Below are 20,159 nucleotides of genomic sequence, written 5' to 3'. Positions count from 1 at the left end.
CAAAACAGGACTACAAGTCCCAGAATTCAAACAAAGATATCTGGACTGGAGCTGCACATCACGCATGCACCTGGGAAACTTGGCATGGTTGCAGTTTTATATAGCGTGAACCCAACCCAAAGGTATTGGAGCGCTTTACATGAGCACCAGTTACATGACACAAGGACCCAGTTATTCCTCGGTAGGCTCGTAGATGAAGGGATTTGCCCAGAATCACAGGATGTTGATCAGAGTCTAGAGCCTGGTCTAAAGCTCCATGGTCGTCAGTCCTGGCTGTTACGCCACATCCTCTCCCCAGTGGGAGATTTTTAAACATAATCGTGAGAATTTATTCCCCCCATTGACTTTGATTGAGGAAGATTTAATTTCAGGCTGGCAACTGCTCAAATAAATCCATTTTTGGCTTTGAAAAATAGTTGTGTCTCCTGCCTGAACCGGGTCTATTGGCATGTAGGATAAAATTAACGCAGATATTTCTTTTCAGATCCATTTACTTTCTGGAAAGCTAAGTGTGGAACATTTTAGAAGGTCAAGCCTAACATGTCCTACATAAGCCAGGGTGGTCTAATCTGGTAAATGCCCAGTTACTGAGAAGTAATATTCATTGTCTTCATTCGCAAACATCTGTTAACGCGTCCCTTTATATTAATTTATACACATTAGGACTCGTTTTAGGCCGATGAATCTTTGGACCCAGTGGTGAGACACCATAGGACGAGACAACTGATCAATACATCAAGCAATATATCAATAACTTTGTCAACATATATCACTACAATATATTTCACTTTAAACATTAGTTAAAACTTCGGCGCAACCATGACCTTTCAGTCATGAATAACCACACCTTATTAAAGTTTGTACATTTGTATTCCCTATTGATTACAATCTAATAGCAAAAGTATTAATCTCAAAACCATGAAGCAAAGGGCATAATCACAATATGGTAATAATGCAAAGATCTTAAACATAAGATAGTAACATGAAGATTAACAACTCTAACGTGTAGAACCTCGTAGGTATTTAGTTCAGCATAGCACCACGTCAGTCTCGTCAGTTATGTCAGTCAAGATGAATGCCTCATCTACCCACTAATTAGCATCAGCATGTTGGACTTCATGCAAAACAATTTAGAACACCAATTTGGAAAACATCTAGCTAAGGTCTCTAATCAAAATACACAGCAGTTGGTACCTAGAAAGAAAAGGCAAATAAGTGAATTTCAATAGGCAACAATATAGTTACCCTCCTCGGGACAGGTCAGCATACAGGATCAGTCTTCGTCTTCAGGACATCAGTTTGATCGCCGTCAGTCTAACTAATCTAAGGACAGGGGACACTTCCCTCATAAGGAGGGAAGATGTAATGGGGCAGTCTACGGGCAAGGATGGTTTTGTCTAAGTCTCAAATCACCAAATAAAGTGACAGAGTTTCAGGATGCAATCGATATCATTCCCTACCTAATGCTCTCGAGTCTCCTGTGTCATGAGTTTTTATCCCTTTTTCGTAATACATTCCCCCAAAATTCTATTGGACAATCACTACACCCCACTGTCTGTGACCTATTAAATTATACATTAAGTAATGCATTTGTCATTCTTCGATAATTTTCTACACTTTGATTGGTCTTCGTAATTGACGTTCTTCGTAGGTGACACATCCAGGGTTACTTCATTTTCTGGCACCCTCTTCGGGTCTAGAGTTCTCTTTTCTGCGATTTGGTGTCCTTGAAAGTGTCCATGTTTGTTGCAAAGCCTACAAATTTTATACTAAAGCTGCTAGTATGCGGATGAGAAAATCTAGCAATGTTACATATAACGGAGGAAAGAACAATTGCTGGGTCATGGCCTTTTGCGAGTCAGCACACTGAAGAAACAGAAAAATACGCTTTCATATGAGAGCTGCATAGCTAGTTTTCCGACTCACGCTAACTTAAGATGTATGAATTCTAATGCAATCTTTATATGTGTTAATAATTTTCAGTTAGTCATAATACAAACAATTAATTCTTACAGTCGACATTAGTTTATGCATGTGAAAAATTGTCCACATTTAAAATACGTTTCAATGAATAATATTATTAATGCAGCATTGTTAAATATAAGCATTTCACATCTAAAATAGGTAATGTTTAAACTACGCTCTCTCAGTCCCTCCTCTGATGACGCTCGTCATCACTCAATCTTTCTCTTCTGATTTTAATTTTTCACCTTGTGCATAATACGCATTTCAACATCTTGCCCTTTATGTGAGCTTTCCCATATTTCATTGAACATTTTCTCTCTTTCACTTTCTTCATTTCTTCTGGTTCTTTTAGTCCAATTTCTTTTTATTTTGTCATTAATTTTAAATGCCCCCCACAATCCTAATAAACAAACCAAAACAATTAATAGACCCATCATAATTTTTGCAAGTACCCCATTCCAAATGTTGGTAAACCAGTTTCCCACTCGGGCAATTCCTTTCCCAGATTTCTCCCAAACACCAGGTTCTTTCAGATCCTTCAAGTCTATACTATCTCTGGTAAGGTTAGTAAGCATGTTTCTAATTTTCTTACTGTTATCTGGAATAAATGAGCAACAATGACGCTCATTAAGCATTTTGCAAACACCTCCACTCTTTGCTAAAAGAATGTCTAAAGCAAGCCGATTTTGAAGAGTCATAGCTCTTTCTGCAGCAAGTTCAGTATCCATCAGCAGTATAGCTCCTGTAAAATTTGTCAACATGTTATCCACAATAGTAGACAACTTTTGAATTTTCATAGAATTCAAGATAACCCCTACTGATGGGATTATGGCTCCAAATATATCACCAATGACAGCCGCCGCTGATTCTTGTTTTTGTCTAGGATGTTGTAATTCAGACGTTTTAGGTATTTGTTTCAAGTCATCAATCTGGTATATCTTTGGAAATACTATTCCCAAATAACATGTTCCATACCATCCCTTAGGGAGACGGTAATATGCATTCAGTCCACAAATATAATAGATTCCAGGGATTGCTGGATCTTGTCCATTTAACATAAAGGTCCATTTACTCTGAAACTAAAACACATGCCTACATTCACTCGTACCCACAAATAAATTGTCTTGATCGGATTTTGGCCTATATATACAGAGCCTACCTACGTGTAATGCATCTATAGCTAGTTTGCCCTGCGTTTTGATTGCAGTGTAAGCATAATCATTTGCATAAGTACGTTTTTCTAGGCCTTTTTCTAACCTTTCTTTCAGTGCTTTGCGTCTATCATCTGTGTGATCTAAAAAGTTTTTCTCTACAGGAGATAATAAGCAAGTCAAATTATTGCGATGTGCATAAGCAGTTCCAAATGTAAGTGTTGGCTCAAAGAATCCTCTAACTATTTTAATATCATGCTCTTTAGCTAATTTATTTAGGAATTCAATCACAGGCACAAAAGAAAACACAACATCTAAATTTGAATAAAAGTATTGCACATGCTCTTGATTATAGAATCTTGTTAATAGCAAGCTGCAACTAATTCCATAAGTAAGAGGGAGGCTATGATAGGTGACTCCCTCCTGTACAGATGAAGGAATTTTAGTACATACATAACAATCTTTCGCATCCATAGTTTCCACATACTCATTTAATAAGCGATAGAAGACATTAGTAGAAAGTTCCCCTTTTGCATTAGTTCCCTCATGCATATGTCTTGCGTCTTGCTCAAATCTCTCCCACGGTGATAGTTTAGTAGTAGTAGTTTCAGGTTTTGAAGTTGCATTAATAGTTTCTTTCTCTCTCCACGGCATTCCCACAATCACTCCTACAACCATTACTGCACATACAACACCTATTATAAGACCTAACCAACCACACACCTTACTTCCTTTGCTACTGTAAGCCATGTTTGTATAGAATCAGAATAGCAGATCAACAATCAACTTGAGAAAGAAAAACTCTTTTTTTTTTTTTTTTGCGTATATTACAGCGTCTTCACTCACTCCAGGACCCTTTTCGTCAATTCAGGTTAGCAGCTTGTCGTAATCAAGTTTTCTTTAAAGTCAAATCCAGGTTTAGTGTCACTTTCCAGTAGTTTATAAAGTCTCTTTCTCTCTTTAGTTTTTCACAAAATCAGTTTTAGCCGAGTTTTCCCTTTGAATATCTTCAGGTACCGTAGTATTGGCCTGGTACTTCTCAATCAAAACAGAATGCTAAGAATTCTTGTTGCCATTCAGAGGTTGTAGCATATGCCCATTCAGGACCTGTATATCTTCTGTTTGCTATTCTTTTTCTTTTTAGCCTTCGTTCACCTTGTTGTTCTCCTTCACTCAGATCATCTGCTTGTGAAGTACCACTTTCTTCTATCATCGTCTCATTTGATACCTCTCTTATTTTAGGATGTGACTTGCCTGGCCAAGTATAGCCTCTATGTGTCTTGGTTCGGTGTTTTCCTTCAGGACGTTGAACAGCACCCTCCTCTTGTGATATGGTGTTTCCTCCTGCAACTGGTTCAGGAGACTCTGACACGTTTTGATTTGTATCTACAATTTCTCCTTCTCTTTCGTCTTCTGGTTCTATGCTGAGTTCGGGCTCTAATCCGTATTTGTCTACTTCTGGGAACCTCTCCTTGACTTAGTTCTCCTGCTGCCTCAACTGAGATTGGCACTCTGTCACCTCTCTCGAACTCATTGACAGTTTGAGGGACAAGGCTGTTCTCAGTGGGCTCTCCAGTAGTCTCAGTTCCTTCTTGACTGATCTCTGATTCTGAGATTTCTCTTCCTGAAGTTGCTGTACCGGAAACTTCAAGTTCCTCTTCAACCGGACACGTTACCCTTTTTGTGTGACTGGCATGTATCCAGTTGGGAACCCCAGCACACTTCACAGCAGTGGTGGTCGTCAATATTACTTGATACGGCCCCTTCCAACGCGGCTCGAGACACGATTTTCTCACGTGCTTCTTGACAACCACCCAATCTCCAGCTTGCAGAGAGTGACCTGGTTCGCCAATTGGTGGCAACGCATTAGCTTCCACCTGGTGAGAAAAAGAGCGAATCACGTCAGCCAAACCTTTGCAGTAATCCAACACCATATCATCTGTAATATTCACTAGGGCATTGGCAGGTACCGCTGGTAATCTCATTGCTCTGCCCATGAGGATTTCATGGGGGTTCAGTCCCGTTTTCTTATCTGGGGTGTTTCTCATAGACATGAGTACTAGAGGTAAAGCATCTGGCCATTTCATGTTTGTTGCAGCACACATTTTTGCTATTCTTGATTTTAAGGTACCATTCATCTGTTCAACTAGTCCTGATGCTTCAGGGCGATAGCTACAATGCAACTTTTGTTCAATGTTAAGCGTGGCGCACAGAAGTTTAATCACCTCATTGTCGAAGTGTCTTCCCCTATCTGATTCTATAGAAACCGGAAACCCGAATCTTGGTATCAGTTCTCTGAGTAGTAGTTTTGCAACTGTAAGACTGTCATTCCTACGTGTGGGATATGCCTCAATCCAGTGACTGAAAACACACACAATCACTAACACGTACTTCAATCCTCCACAAACAGGCATTTCGATAAAATCCATTTGCATTTTGTTGAATGGACCTCCAGCTCTCCCAATGTGGCTCAAAGTTACCACAGTCCCTTTTCCCGCATTCATCTGTTGACAGATGATGCACCTGTGACAAGTGATCTCTGCGGCATGTCTGAATTTTGTATTGAACCAATCAATCTTAAAGGATCTGATCATGGCGTCACTTCCTAGATGGGCCTGCCCATGGTATAACCGTGCAAACTGTGACAAAAGACTATTTGGCAGAACCAGTTTTCCCTCTTCTGAAACCCACAGATCATCTGCCCTTTGTACACACTGCATTCTCTGCCAGGAACGTTTTTCTTCTTTGCTAGCACGACTTTGTAGTGTCTTTAGTTCGTCTAAGGTATCAACCACTCGTAATGCTAGACTTAAACTCATGTCATTTTCCGGTTGTGGTAACAATTCCCACTGCTCCTTAAATCTTGCAACCTGATCTGCATAGCTGTTTCCCATTGACACAAAATCTTGTGACCTGGCATGGGCACTGCACTTCACCACAGCAATTTCAAGAGGTAACTGAATCGCATGTAACAAATCTCTTATTTGTTCGCCATTTTTCACAGGAGAACCAGAGGAGGTCATAAAACCCCTCTGTGACCAAAGTTGGCCAAAATCGTGCACAATTCCAAATCCATATCTGCTGTCAGTATAGATGGTAACTTTCGAATTTACAGCCGAGTGGCATGCTTTTGTAAGAGCTATCAATTCTGCCACCTGTGCGGAAAACACTTTCTCGAGCCAAGAGGCTTCAACAATGCCAGTTATGGTACATACTGCGTAACCGGCTCTCAATGTTCCTGCTGAATCTCTTAGACAGGACCCATCAACAAACATAATGCAATCGTTTTCTTTTAACTGGGTATCCTGTATGTCTGGGCGAGGTTTGGTACAGAGCTCAGTCACCTCAAGACAATCATGCTCAAATTCTTCCCCATCTTTGATTTCTGTATTTTCATTGGGAAGTAAGGTTGCCGGGTTCAGCACAGTGCATCTCTTTAGTGTGACATTTGGTGACCCCAGTATAATCGTCTCATATCTAGTAAGTCTTGCATTTGTCATATGTTGTGTCTTAGTTCGTGTCAACAGAATATCAACTGAATGTGGAACCATTACTGTCAGAGGGTATCCCATGACTATGCCTTCACATTGTGAAAGGTTTTGACCAACTGCTGCAACTGCTCGCAAACAACCCGGCAAGGCTGCTGCGACAGGGTCCAAGGTAGCTGAAAAATATGCTACAGGGCGATTTGCATCTCCGTGGACCTGTGTTAAAACAGACAAAGAACAAGCATCACGTTCATGACAGAACAACAGAAAAGGTTTTTCATAGTCAGGCATTCCTAATGCTGGTGCCCTGCACATGCATTCCTTCAATTCCAGAAATGATTCAAGCTCCTCTTTTGTCAAAGTTATGGTGTATGGTTCGTCCTTGACTTCTTTCCCTGTCAATTTTATTAAAGGTTTTGAGATGATCGAGAAGTTGGGTTTCCACTGACGACAGTAGCCCACCATTCCCAAAAACATCCTGACGTCTCTTTTTGTTGTTGGGGGATTCATTTGTAAAACAGCTGTTATTCTTTCCTTTGCTATTCTACGGGACCCTTTCTCAGTCAGATGTCCCAAGTATTTCACTTCTTTTTGGCAGTATTGCAACTTTCTGGGTGACACTTTGTGCCCATTCTTTCCCAGATGATTCAATAATGCAATGGTATCGTATTTACAGCTATCTCTGGTCTTTGATGCAATTAGCAAATCATCAATGTACTGTACAAGTGTTGAATTAAAAGGCAGCACAAGTGGTTCCAAATCCTTTTTCAATATCTGATTGAAGATGGATGGTGACTCAGAAAACCCCTGAGGAATTCTGCAACAACTGTACACCTTATCCAGGAATTTGAAACTGAACAAAAATTGACTGTCTTCATGAAGAGGTACCGAAAAGAATGCTTGTGACAGGTCTATCACAGTAAACCATTCAGCATCACAAGGAACCTGGAACATTATTACTGCTGGGTTAGGTACCACAGGGCAGCATTTTTATCACAATTTCGTTTATTTTTCTCAAGTCCTGCACAATTTGAACCTTCCCACAGGGCTTCTTCAAACCCATAATGGGAGAGTTGCACGGACTGCTCAGAACTTCTTTCAGGACTCCCTGTCTGAGGAAATCTGCAATTATTTGTGTTACCTCAATGAGGACATCCTGGGTCATGTGGTATTGTGGTACTTGTGGGAACACTGCATTCGGCTTTATCTGTACCTTGACTGGTTCTACTCCCTTTATCAACCCTACTTCTTTCCCAGTCAAATCCCACACCTTTTCTGTTACAGTCCCTTGTAGATCGGCAGGCAAGTCGATCAAGATATGCATTGGAAATAAAGTAATCAAAGGGTAGTCTTCATTTGTCTCTCCTCCTTCCTCTATGCATTGATTTTCATCCCCCTCATCGTCACTGTTTGTCTGTACTTCTATTCCATCATTGGAACAGGTAATCGAGCATTTTGTCTTACACAGTAAGTCCCTTCCTAGTAAGGATACTGGACTTGAATCGCATACAACAAACCTATGCAGGCCTTGGAAATTACCAATTTCAACCTGCACCGGATCAGCAATCAGATTAGTCAGGTACTGTTTTGCCACACCAACCACTCGTATAGTACGCCCTGAGAGAGGTAATCTCGGGACTTCTACACTTCGAACTGTAGAGCGTGTAGCTCCTGTGTCGACCAAAAATGAAACCTTATAGCCCATTACTTTTCCCTCTACATATGGGCCTCTCTGATCCACCTCTAAAGATGCTGCAAGCCTGCACTCTTCACTCTCTGAGCTGTCATCTGACCAATCCCCATTCATGCCATTTTCACCTCGTAATGGGAATTGTTGCACAGTGTTGTTTTGGTTGGTTACCTGACCTGTGACCTGCTGAGGAAGCATCACCTGTTGCTGTCCCATCGGAGCCAAGGGTAATTGCATTTGCTGTCTAGGCACCATAGGAATCTGCTGCTGCACTGGTCGCATTGACACTGACTGAAAACGCGGTATTTGCATCTGCTGCATGGGCTGTACCCCTTGCATTTGTACTGAATTATTCTGAAAATTCGGGTTCTGATGTCTCACTTTTGGTCCTCGTGAATTTTGTAATGAACCAACATTAATGCTCTGCTGAACTGCACCATCCTGCACCATATTCGGACAATCCCGTTTCCAATGCCCCATGCCCCCGCACGCATGACATGGTGACATCTTTTTCATTCCCTGACCATCGTTTTGAATAATAACATTATTCATGTCTGAACCGCGGTTCACAAACCCTCAACCTCTGCCTCTCGGCTGTGCCTGGAACACACCATTCATTTGCGGTTGTTGCTGTATCATTTGCTGAACTCCATTCCCCTGTATTCCAGCTTGTGCAGCCCTTATCTGCATCACCATCACTTTCTCCTTCAACTTTTTCTGCTTCAACTCAATCTCATCACTACAGTATTTTGCATACTGCAACACTTCATCAATCGGTTTAGCTTGCCAACAAATTAAATGATTCTTAATCATTTGGCTAACCTCTGGCCTCAGCCCTTCGACGAACCTAAACACAAGGTGGTTCATGTCCTTCGGTTCAATAGTCTCAGTACCACTATAATGTTTGAACGCTTTTAATAATCTCTCGTAATACGCATGCATTGACTCCTTAACCTCTTGAGAAGTCCGGTCGATTTTCTGCCAATCGGTCACCTTCGGCGACACCTTTTGCTTCAAAAACTCAATTACTTTATGATAATATTTCATCACCTCTTCTGAAGGTGCTCCAGTCACCTTATCTCTCGCCGGCTCCTTCGTGGGCCAATCTACCCCTCTCTTGCACTCGAGCCACAAATCTGGCGGAACAATAATCTCAAACAAAGTATTCAAGTCTTCCCAGAGACACTTTGCAAGCTTCACGAACCTATCCGTCTGTTGATACCACTCGATCGGTTTTTCTCTTAGCCTGGGATAATCATTCGTAAAGGATAAAATGTCTCCTCTAGTTCATGGTACATGTACCAAAACACCACCAGCTGTTTCTCTCATAGGTAAGATTTTTACTGAATCTAGATTAGGTGTGGTCCCACCTTTATTAGATCCTGGGCTATCTCCCTTTCCCTTATCTCTTTTCTTTGCCCATCGGGCTTCCCATTTTTCTAATGCGCCCCAAACTTGCGCATTCTGCAACAATTCTCTCAAGTGTGCCTTCATGCCTGCAGACCTCATGTGTTCAAAATCTTTTGAGTCAAAGTCCAATCTGTAACTCCTTTTCAAATGCTTAGTGTTTCCGATATCTATGTTATATTTGTCTGCCAAATTTGCTAATCTTTGATGTATCTTGCCCACCTCTTTGGTGATCTTGGGACATAAGTATCTCAATTCTGCTTCAGTGTATGATTCCAAGCTATTTACTCCCATAGTTCCTTCCACTAACTCGGCAGCTTCTGCCCCCAAATGTGCAAAATTCAAGTATTCGTCTTGTTTTTCTTTCTCAGGTTCATCTGCTGTTACTGCAGTCTTTTGTGAGGTGTATGTTTTCTCTAACCATTCATTTAACTGTTGTACGGTAAAACCCTGCAGTGAAATGTTCCCTGCATGTATCATTGGAGTGTGTGAAGTATTTGTACTCATGGTTTGGGGAGTCAAAACTCCCAACCCTGCTTGACGCATTGCCTCGAGAGGTGCCCCTACTGGACTAAGGTCCATTAAAGATCTTGGTGGCTCATTTGCTTGCTCTCCAGGGGCCATTATCTGTGGAGTTCCCATAGGCCCTCCTCTTATTGCTTCCTGTGTCATCACTCCCTGTTCACACACCCCTGTTTTACCTTGTGCATATAACGGCACTGGGGGACCAACAGTAATAGGTAGTGATATAGCAGCAGGTGTCTGACCTGGACCCTGACTCCTTGGAACAGCAACACCATAGGTCTGCTCCAGCGTACCCGGAACAGGTACTAACGGTGGTCCCGCTATCGGGTTATACCCAGGTATCAACTGTGGTGGTTGAGACACCAGTTTCGGGGTCGATTCAATCTGTATTAACTTTGGCTTTGTGTATATCGGGTCTGGCGGCACTATCAAGTTTGTAGTAGTCTCAAGTACTGGGACATCAGGGTAAATCCTTTTTATCTGCGGTGGAGGCTGCAACTGTATCGGCAAGTCTGGTGCAGTGGGTACACTGACACCATTCTGTATCAAAGCCGTATCGCTAGTCTGTACCGTATCAGTAACTCCCTTCTCTTGCGTCTGGTTCCCAGGGTCCAAGATAATACTTGGAGTATTGTCACTCACCGCATATGGTGGCGGACGATCATGTAACAATCTATCCATAAATTCTTCATCATCTGAATCATCTTCCTCTTCCCAGGACCTTTTATTTTCGTTAGTTTTGCCTGAATCTTTGTCAGTTTTACAAGAGGCTTTCTTTCCCTGTGTCTCTTCTCCCAGTGTTATTGCTGGGAATAACTTCAACCCATCTACAATTCCCCGTCTCCACATCTTGCTCTCATTGTCCCATCTAGCTTCGGCATATGATTTTTCAGCCCTTTTCAGCCTTCTCTGAAACCTTTATTGTCTATGTTTAAGAGCCATCAAGTCCCAAATTGCCAAAGCCTCGTATTGTGCCGGTCTCGGAGGTGGTTTCTGCGTACTTAACATCCACCTCAAATTTTCAAGCACCTTTGGATTAAATGTCCCATGTTCTGGGAACGCTAGACACCCCTCTTTCTCTGTTAGTTTGCGCCATTGTTTCATCCATAAACAAGGTGCAACACCCTTTTCTTCCATAACCGTGTAAGCCGGAGTACCCTCAGGTGGTGTAGGTTCCCCATCGGTTGCGACAATATATACATCTCCCTTTAAAGCGCTTTTGAATGCCTTGACAAAATTCATTTTTCAATTCTTTATTTCGTTTAAAAAAAATCAAAAATGGCTTAATTCCCAGGGAAACTCTTCACCTGCCCTTTCCCAACCTATTGCCTCTCACGGACGGCAGCCAATCCGTGCGCGACCCCTCTCAGCATCTGTCCTATCTCAGTGCGGCACCACTGATGTCACACTCACACACACTGCAGCTGACAAAGTCTTGCGGCTCGTCCGCTTTTCACTAACCCCTTACAACTCATACAAACTAACGCAAATTATTGCAGGCAGCTTAAAATGACAACACAAATCTGTCGTTTACTACAGGAAGGGTAACACATTCGCTTCAGAACTTTACAGAGATTTCACTTGAAGCCTCGGCCGCTACTCTCTCCTTATCAGTTCCCACATACGCAAGCAGAATTCGACCTGCAAATCCTACTCTCGACTTGTCAATGACTCCTTCTAGTGCACTTTAGAACTTGTCAAATCTTCATCGAAGGTTACACACATACATCATAACTCAAACTCGACTTGTCAACCACGCCCGATTGACCTATTAAACCGCACAGATTACAACATAAACCACATTTATCATCATACTCCGGAGTCTTAGACCTCAACAGGTCCGTACACGATAGTCAACCACGTGGATAATTTTAAGCAACAAGCGCTACATTCACATGAAGTATGCCAACTTTCCTACTCTCATACTGTGGAGTATGCCCACCCCTGCTAAACAACACTTAATTTGGCCTAAATACACACAAATTTTCACAATCTCCTGCAAGATGCATAAGCTTTAATCAAGCGCAAAAACCCTAACCACACATACTATGGCGCCGAGAACATTCCCAACTCATTTAGGCAGGCTCCGAGATCCCGGGAAAGCCATGGCGAACCTAGCAACCCATCATCTCTCCGAATTGCATTATCACAGAAAAACAAATTAAACAATGAAACTCCGTCCTAGGGCCACAAGGGCCAAACCGTCGCTCTGCTACCAGAACTGTTAACGCGTCCCTTTATATTAATTTATACACATTAGGACTCGTTTAAGGCCAATGAATCTTTGGACCCAGTGGTGAGACACCATAGGACGAGACAACTGATCAATACATCAAGCAATATATCAATAACTTTGTCAACATATATCACTACAATATATTTCACTTTAAACATTAGTTAAAACTTCGGCGCAACCATGACCTTTCAGTCATGAATAACCACACCTTATTAAAGTTTGTACATTTTTATTCCCTATTGATTACAATCTAATAGCAAACATATTAATCTCAAAACCATGAAGCAAAGGTCATAATCACAATATGGTAATAATGCAAAGATCTTAAACATAAGATAGTAACATGAAGATTAACAACTCTAACGTGTAGAACCTCGTAGGTATTTAGTTCAGCATAGCACCATGTCAGTCTCGTCAGTTATGTCAGTCAAGATGAATGCCTCATCTACCCACTAATTAGCATCAGCATGTTGGACTTCATGCAAAACAATTTAGAACACCAATTTGGAAAACATCTAGCTAAGGTCTCTAATCAAAATACACAGCAGTTGGTACCTAGAAAGAAAAGGCAAATAAGTGAATTTCAATAGGCAACAATATAATTACCCTCCTCGGGACAGGTCAGCATACAGGATCAGTCTTCGTCTTCAGGACATCAGTTTGATCGCCGTCAGTCTAACTAATCTAAGGACAGGGGACACTTCCCTCATAAGGAGGGAGATGTAATGGGGCAGTCTACGGGCAAGGATGGTTTTGTCTAAGTCTCAAATCACCAAATAAAGTGACAGAGTTTCAGGATGCAATCGATATCATTCCCTACCTAATGCTCTCGAGTCTCCTGTGTCATGAGTTTTTATCCCTTTTTCGTAATACATTCCCCAAAAATTCTATTGGACAATCACTACACCCCACTGTCTGTGATCTATTAAATTATACATTAAGTAATGCATTTGTCATTCTTCGATAATTTTCTACACTTTGATTGGTCTTCGTAATTGACGTTCTTCGTAGGTGACACATCCAGGGTTACTTCATTTTCTGGCACCCTCTTCGGGTCTAGAGTTCTCTTTTCCGCGATTTGGTGTCCTTGAAAGTGTCCATGTTTGTTGCAAAGCATACAAATTTTATACTAAAGCTGCTAGTATGCGGATGAGAAAATCTAGCAATGTTACATATAACGGAGGAAAGAACAATTGCTGGGTCATGGCCTTTAGCGAGTCAGCACACTGAAGAAACAGAAAAATACGCTTTAATATGAGAGCTGCATAGCTAGTTTTCCGACTCACGCTAACTTAAGATGTATGAATTCTAATGCAATCTTTATATGTGTTAATAATTTTCAGTTATTCATAATACAAACAATTAATTCTTACAGTCGACATTAGTTTATGCATGTGAAAAATTGTCCACGTTTAAAATACGTTTCAATGAATAATATTATTAATGCAGCATTGTTAAATATAAGCATTTCACATCTAAAATAGGTAATGTTTAAACTACGCTCTCTCACATCCTTGTCTCATTCATTAGTTATGAAGTGAGTCCACCTCGCCCAGGAGCAAGTAAGCAAAGACCCATCCAGGGCGATAAAAGCAAACTTCCCATGGGTCACCTCCTCTCAATTTCAAACGCCACAAAGGCCAATATCACAGGGGACGTGGGTGGGTTGAGACATTCAGGACTTAGGATAATAAATATTACCAGTAAGTAACCTGGCATTCATTCTCTATCCTTGTCATGGTCAATACTTATTGGCCTTCTAATTTATAAAAAACAAGAAGAGACTGGTGGATCAGCAACACCTTTTAATAGTGCAAGTGCATATTCAGAAGACAGAATGGGATTTAAACCACTTCATCAAAATCTGACCACCGGGTTTCAATTTATCAATTCAATAATATTTTACAAATATATCAGAGGAGGCCCACATAGACCCTCAACATATTTCATTCAGTGGAACTCCCTGATATTCAGCCCAGGATGTAGCTCCCCTCAAGTAGATATTCCCTGTCTTCCCTCCGGAACAGGAATTCCAGAAGGAGCGTAAACCATGGATTTGGTACGACAAATCCGTATAATAGTCCCATGCAATACTTTGACTCCCTGGTTACAGTTTCCAAAAGTAACAGATAAATAGGCTTCTTTCTGAACCTCTCAGATCTCTCCAGAAGAACGGAATGGACTTGTTTAACATCTAACAGGTGGCATGTCTAATCTTTTTCAGGAGCTGGAGAATAAAAGAAAGTAGGTAAGCAATGTAACCTAAATAACATTATAGCCAAGGTTTGGAACTCAGCATTATCCCATCATCCAGAGTGAAGAGAAAGGGAGTTTTACATACAATAATGCCTAACTCTTCTTTTCTTCTAGCAGACGTCATAGCAACTAGGAACAAGGCTTTTGTAGTTAAGAATCTAAGGCCTACATACGTTAAGGGTTTAAAGGGCGCACTTTCCAGAACATATAATACTAAGGGAAGATCCCAAAAAGAAACAGGAGGTCTTCTTACTAGTCTAGCAATAGTAAGTCTTTTTTTGAGAAGTTTTTATCCAAGCCTCCCAGGGATTCCCTGAAGGCTTTAATGGTGGCCCATTGAGATCTCCCAGCTCCCAGTGTTTAGAGTAAGAACTTAAGGTGCCCGGACATCTAGAGCCCAGTAGCACCTGAGCCAAGTTATAAGGAATCAACTTGTTGTGTAGCCTCCCAATCTCCAAACCATCCGAGAAGGAAGTTTTGACATGGGAAGACGCTCAGGAGTGCACAGATGACAAGGGAAGAGAGGAATTTCCCAGTGAGAAGCAACCAGCATCTCCTCCACTAGAGCTGTGAAACCAGTAATGGAGCACCATTAGGGACTCTGCTGCTTTCTCCTGGATTTGAGAAGCCCCTGAGGGATAAGAGAAGAATGAGGAAATGCAGAGAGGAGCTGACGAGGCAGTGGGAAAGATCAGCATCCGCTCCCAGAGATCTGGTGTAGGAACGTTTTAGAAGAACTTCGCTAGGTAAATGTCTTTTTGGTGATTCAATAGGTCTATGGAAAATGTCCCGAACCTTAGGCATATTAGTAAGAGGGATAGCTGTTGAGAAGAAGGGACTATTCTGCTTAGGCGATCTGCTGTCGTAGGCTCCTTCCCTCTCGTGTGTGTTGCCTACAGAGATAGCAGATGCCCACCTGCCCAGCTCACAACCTTTTGAGCCACCAGATTGAGAGGACCCGATCTTATTCTCCCTTTCTGTTTAAATAAGACATGGTTAGTGTATTGCCTATCTTAATTAATACATGTTGGTTGCAAATGCATTCGTGATAATGCAATAGATGTCTACAAATAGCTGATGTCTCTTTCCTTTTGAAAGACTTGTGGCCTGATTACCAGTGTGGCGGTCCGACTGTCACATTACAACCCTGGCAGTTGGACCACCAGGGAACCACCAGCTCTGCCAGGATCTCAGAACCCAGCGACCTGGAGGATGGTGGTGGTCCTAATCCGCCAGGACAGCGCTGCCCTGGGGATTACGACCCACTTCTCTGCCAGCAGTTTCATGGCGGTAGCACCGCCATGAAAAGGCTGCAGGAGAATGGGTGCAGGGGGTTCCAGGGGGGCCCCTCATCTGCCCATGCTCTTGGCACGGGCAGCGCATGGCCCCGTGGCTAACACACTCGCAGTGTTCACTTTCCGCAGACAGTGAACATTCCGAGGGTGCTGGTGCACCCTGCAGGCTACAGCATTGCCGCTCACACAGTTGCCGGGCTGGAGTGAACATTCACAGCCTCCCAGTCTGCCTGGGAGCGCTCCCAGCCAGTTCTGATGCTACTATGAGCAGTGTCAGGATCAGCCGCAGGGCAGACTGGGAGCCTGTGCCTGTAGCCAGCAGAGGGGCAGATGGAGTGGTGCAGCGGCGATGGAGGCAAGTGTTTTTTTAAATTAATTGAATCTTTATTCCACCACACGCCACCCCGTCCCTTCTGCGTGCCGCAGTCCAGAACTGCGTCACACCCATCCCATCCTATCCAGTCAGAGCTTACACCTTGTTACGTCAACACAATGGGAAGGTCGTCACAAGGGAGGTGGTAGAAGAACTGTGATTGGTTGCGCCTGCATTAAGCAGGAGATGAGGAGCACATACATGCCAGTCGCATCATTGGTAACAAACTAGAAAGAAGGCTTCACACCCAAGGTGCAAGATTGTTTAGCATAGTTAAGGATATCATCATCCTCTAGGTAAACTCTTTTTTGTGGTTTTTAGAATATTTTGTATTCATGATCGGGGTATTGTACGTATGATGAAAGGAGGTTTTTAATAAATATGCTGTTCTTTTAATCTTAATGTATTTCAATGCAAGGTTTGTAATGCCTTGTTGGCAAGATATCACAGTGTTAAATAAACTAAACTACTACTAAAATAAAATTACCACTAAACAGTCAACCAGTCACCTCTCTCTCACTCAGTCCACACTGACCAGTACCCGTGCCCCTGTGTGCACATCCTGCTTCTGAAGTGGTGCCACCATAGTGAGTGTACCCACTGATGGCTGTAGATCGCCTCTTCCGGTCACTGCATCGTGTGTCACCAATGTTGGCCATGATCAGTGCACACAAACCGCTGGTGCGTCACCAAGAGGAATGTTGGACACTGTTTACCTGCAGAGGGGTTGCTGAGGCACTCAGATCATCACCGGTGGATCCCATCCTTGCAAGCTAGAAGACAGACCACTCAAGTTTAAAAACAGACTTTAACACAGCTCCCTGTTATTCTAATTTTCTTTATATAGAGCTTGCTACCCTGACGAGGCTTCGAAGCGATTTTCGGCCAGTAGCACACTAATCCGGAACCAAAAAGGACTAGTGGTGGATTAGTATAGGGAAATAAGAGTTAGTTTGAGCGGTGGACATATGAGTCTGTTATGTTGTTAAAAGAATTTATGCAGCGCACATACACTCAAGATTTCTTGGCGCTAGATATGATGGATACAAAATTTGAGAGCAAAAAAGTTAAGAATGAGAATGATCTTGTAGGAAACGCAAGCCCTTTTGCAACTGTCTGGTAACAGGGGCCAGTCACTATACCGATCACTTGCCCTATTACCAGTTGAGGAAGGCATCACAGTGGAAGAGGTGGTGAGGGCCATCAAGCTCCTCGAGCAGGAAAAGGTGGGATCTAAGAGGCCTCGGCAGAGCTCCACAGATGGTTGATTTCACATGTGATGCCTCATGTGGCGAATATGTTTTGAGAGATAGTACGGTTAACCTTGACAATACCAGTGGCACCCAAGGAAGGTAAAGCGCCTTGGAGTTTCTCTTGTAATGACCAGTACCACTCTCTATTATAGCCTTATAACCCACTGTGTGGCTGGTAGTGTGGTATACCAGCCGTTAAAGGCCTGCTCAGTGAGGACCATTAACACTGGAGCTGGCTTTTAATAGCCAGTATAGCCCAGCTATGGCGGATTATAAAGCTATTAGAACCTTCCGCCTCAGAAGCGCAGAATGTTCTAATTAGTAAAACAAAGGCTCCACGGAACCTGCAGGGGTTGAAATCCGTTTGGGGTCCTTGAGGGTTTGAACAACAAAAATGGAATGTTGGCGCTCCAGGCTTTTACCATTTATTAGAAGCCCGGAGCAATCCATTGTCTTCAATAGAGCTCCCAACATTCGAATGTTCTAATATGGAAATTCAGATGTTGGCAAAATCACCTAACAGACAGCTCACGGTGATTACCTCCATAATACACTTGTCTCATTTGGCTTTCATACCTAGGTGATCTACTGCGTTCAATATACGCGGACACCATGATTGGTTGCCAAAGACACAAGAGAAAGAGAGACCTGTGGTAACCAAATGCAAATTCTTGAGTACATGAAGAAACACCAAGGGGGTCATTGACCGCCAGGGTCAACAACCACGAGAGCACCGCCAACAGGCTGGCGGTGCTCTCAAGGGCATTCTGACCGCGGCAGTTTGGCCGCGGTCAGAAAGGGAAAACCGGCGGTCTCCCGCCGGTTTTCCGCTGCCCTCAGGAATCCTCCATGGCAGCGCAGCTTGCTGCGCCGCCATGGGGATTCCGACACCCCATACCGCCATCCTGTTCCTGGCGGGCGAACCGCCAGGAACAGGATGGCGGTATGGGGTGTCGTGGGGCCCCTGGGGGCCCCTGCAGTGCCCATGCCAGTGGCATGGGCACTGCAGGGGCCCCCATAAGAGGGCCCCACAAAGAATTTCAGTGTCTGCTTTGCAGACACTGAAATTCCCGACGGGTGCAACTGCACCCGTCGCACCTTCCCACTCCGCCGGCTCCATTCGGAGCTGGCTTTCTCGTGGGAAGGGGTTTCCCGCTGGGCTGGCGGGCGGCCTTCTGGCGGTCGCCCGCCAGCCCAGCGGGAAAGCCAGAATGGCCTCCGCGGTCTTTCGACCGCGGAGCGGCCATATGGCGGTTCCCGCCAGGCGGCCGGCGACCGCCGGCCTCGGAGTGAGGCCCCAAGTTTTATTGTCAGAAATAAACCACCCCGGGCCACACTCCATCAATGGCTTCCTCTCAAGATCATCAAGAAACAGTCTCCCCTAGCGGTCAACCTGTGTTTCGAGACTCCGAGTATTGACATTCCAAATAGAATATGGCAAGTCTCTCACTGGGGCAGACCAACCTCATTGATAGACTTGGGACTCAGAACACTACATTAGATTCCCCCTTCAAATTATACAAAGCAACAACAAAAAAACTGCACTTAAATACTAACATTAGTGCCCATACAAATATATGGGCACCGTTACTAAATTACATAGCTATGAAAAACTATGTATACAATACAATTATATACTAACATTGGTACCCATGTAAATATGTAGACACTGTTACTAAATTACATAGCTAAGAAAACATATGTATATAATACAATCATGTGAGCAATATGTTCTGAGCATATACCTAGTGCAATGGGATACACCAATAAAAGGGAGCACATAGTAAATTCACATCACCTATACCTAAGGGGTAAATGACATTTTCTCTTGCTCCTGCGTACAGGTACAGATCCTTTGAGGTCACCTTGTAAACTATCAGGTACAACATTTCTTTGTTGCTGAGTTTGATTTAGCTCAATGCTTTTATCAACCTGTGAGACTGGGATATTCTGTTGAGGGTGAACCTTAACAACTTTTGAACCATTCCACCAGTGGCCACCTTCAACTCTCACAGCTTTAGCACAAATGTTCTCAACTCTGACTGGTGCATAATATTTAGGTTCTCTTTTTCTAACATGTAAAACTTTCTTGATTCTTGCATAGTCTCCGATACGAACAAAATGTCAGTAACACTTTTCCTTGTATCATAGTACCCCTTTTGTCTAGATTGAGCAAGGGTTTTCCTCACCTGACTATCTATACGCTCCACATCAACCTTTTGTTTTAACCATTTCGACATCCATGCTGGACTGAATTCAGTAGCAGGTTTCCTTCCTCTTAGTTACTCAAAGGGGAAGAGCTGTACAGAGGATTAGGCTGTGGTTCTGTAAAACCACAACATAGCTTGTACCTCATATTTGTTCTCCAGAGCCCATTGTATGTATTTGCCTAGCACTCTGTTAAAGCGCTCAACACGCCTGTTAGTTTAGGGGTGATACAACCAGTTCTTTAGGTATTTTAAACCACTTTATATAAGAAACTCTTGTACTTCATAGGAAACAATTTGTGCCCCATTGTCG

Source organism: Pleurodeles waltl, chromosome 10 (genome assembly GCF_031143425.1).
Source record: "Pleurodeles waltl isolate 20211129_DDA chromosome 10, aPleWal1.hap1.20221129, whole genome shotgun sequence".
Taxonomy (NCBI): domain Eukaryota; kingdom Metazoa; phylum Chordata; class Amphibia; order Caudata; family Salamandridae; genus Pleurodeles; species Pleurodeles waltl.
Note: the sequence above shows the minus strand (reverse complement) of the source record.